Consider the following 2,629-nt stretch of genomic DNA (forward strand, 5'->3'; position numbering starts at 1 on the left):
GCAGAGTGTTAGAGATCGCAATTCAACTAAACTATACATCTCTGTTAAATCCTTTAATTCTTCATTCCCACTTAAGTAAAGTTGTCGTAACTGAGCCAAATTCCCAATTTCTCGTGGAATCTCTGTTAGGTTGCAATATGATAATAAAAGACATTGCAAGAAATAAAGCTTGCATATGATTTTGAGATCATCCATTGACAATGCAACATCACAAACCTCCAACAATCTCAAGTGAATCAACGTTTTTATTCCTACTGGAATAGGACTCATAATACTTAACACCCTAAGACTTTTCATGCAATCATAAACCTGACAAATTATGTCTTTTTCATCAACAAGAGGTTTGTAGCCCTGCAATAGACTCCGATATTCATGGACATGAGAAGCCAATGAAGGATCACAAACTTGACAATTTGTCTCATTGTCATCATTCTTCCTAAGATATAGAGCAAAATCATGTACTATATCATGCATTTTACACGATTCTATCTCCTCTCCTGACTCATTTTTCTCAATGTCTTGAAACAATGAACGCATTGCTAAATTGTTCAAGCACTCCCTCCCTTTGACTTCCACTGCACCGTTTCCACTAACAGGGCCCAGGTAACCTTGCGCCATCCACTCTCCTATTAGACTCTCTGCATGAATTTGGTGATCTTTGGGATAGACGCCACAATATGAAAAACAACGCTTAAGAGCTGGGGACAATTCATTGTAGCTTAAAACCAAATGAGGAAAAAGCTTGACTTCCTCGTTATCCAATTCCCATATTTCATTTCTTTCGACATGTCTCCACCCTTCCAAATCCTTGAACTGCAAAAGTCTTCCCAGAACAACTGCAGCAAGAGGCAATCCCTTGCACTTTCTAGCTATTTCCATGCCCACATCCTCAAATTTTCCACACCCCCCCTCACTCTTTCCTGATGAGTCACACAACAATGACCAACACTCTTCAAGACTAAGCTCTTTTGGGTGATAGATATCACTGTCTAAGGTATCCATCATCTTAGCTACCCTTTCATTTCTCGTTGTCACCAGAATTTTACTTCCTGGTGCACCATGGTCGAGATTGATTTTCAGAGGCTCCCATTTGTCTCTGTCTTCTGTCCAAACATCATCAAGGACGAGAAGAAACTTCTTTCCTGAAACAGATGCTTTTAATTTTTCTAACACCACTTCTAGAGGGTCGGCATCTAGAGAAATCGTCTCTTTTGTTGCACTTTTAACAATATCGTTGGCAACCTTAGACACAATAAAGGGATGAGACACACATACCCAAATTTTTAACCAATCCTTATCGAACTGAGGATCACTAAAAATAAGTTTAGCTAGTGTCGTCTTCCCAAGTCCCCCCGTCCCAACTATAGACATAATTTGGGTTTCACCACCATTATGCATCATATTCCTGACTATGTCATCCCTTTGCTTATATATGTCCGACCCACAAACATTCTTGAAGTCAATGGAAGATGTGGTTGGCTGTCGGTGAGACTCAGGCGCAGGCAGAGAGGTCACAAAATCAAAACTATCCTTCTCCTTTAAGATCTGATCAAACTTGGCATTAACATGTTCAATTTTCTTGGCAATATCACGACGAACAGAAATTTCGTTGAAAGATAAACACGAACATGGGATGAATAAGCAGCTTATCTTTTGCTGAGGCTCAGGCTCAGCAAAATCTTCCGTATTATGTTTGAGAAGAGAGTAGTAGTTCCATTCATCCAAAATGTCGTCCATCTCATAAGCCATTTTTTCGAGCTCCTTCAACCATCTTTTGACGCCCTTTTCCTTCACTCCTCTGTTTTCTGCATCATCCAATACCTCTCTGACCGTCTTGAGCTTCTTGGAAAGTTTGAGAAGCTCCTTCTTCATGCCTTTCACCAAATTAACTTCATAGCGAATCTTGTCTTTTATCATAGTTGCAACACTCTCCACCACGGCTGAAACTATAGCATCTGTCATTTATGCGATTTGGGGCTGCTCTTTATCTCTTTATTTATGGTGGAAATCAATCCAATATAGTATTGGATTTAGATAAGTGACACTTCAACTATTGGTTCACTCTTCACCTGTATGTGGGACAAACATTCAATTCTTTTTTCATTTTAATTAATAGTACCATAATTGAATTCATATATATGTTTTCTTAGAACATATACTTTTACATTTTTGACATTTTCTCCATGGTCGGAAAGTTATGTTAACAAAAAAAAAACCCGAAAGAAAATGAATGAATCGACGTAGAAGTTTTTGAGTGTAGCTTATAGAGAAGATCAAGAACATTTTGAATGACCGGCTTTGGAAAAGTTTCTAGAACGTTATATTTCCGAAAAGATTGGAGAAAAGATAAACTTAGTTTCATAGGATTTACAAGTGTTGGCAATTGAAACTAGAAAAAATAATATATAATTGTCCCACAACTATGTAAGAAAGAAGGTTGGAGGTGCTAGAAATTGTGGGGAGATTGAGAAGCAACATGTGGAGTTTCAAGACATTGTCCATGGCATACAAAAGTGGATCAAGATCTGACAAGGTTGAGTCAACTAAAAAAGATTTCAAAGTCCGAGGGATCACTGATTCTACAAGCTCAAAGATCAAACGAAACACGAAAGCAAAATGCCAAGTACTG

Source organism: Salvia hispanica, chromosome 4 (assembly GCF_023119035.1).
Source record: "Salvia hispanica cultivar TCC Black 2014 chromosome 4, UniMelb_Shisp_WGS_1.0, whole genome shotgun sequence".
In the NCBI taxonomy this organism is placed as follows: domain Eukaryota; kingdom Viridiplantae; phylum Streptophyta; class Magnoliopsida; order Lamiales; family Lamiaceae; genus Salvia; species Salvia hispanica.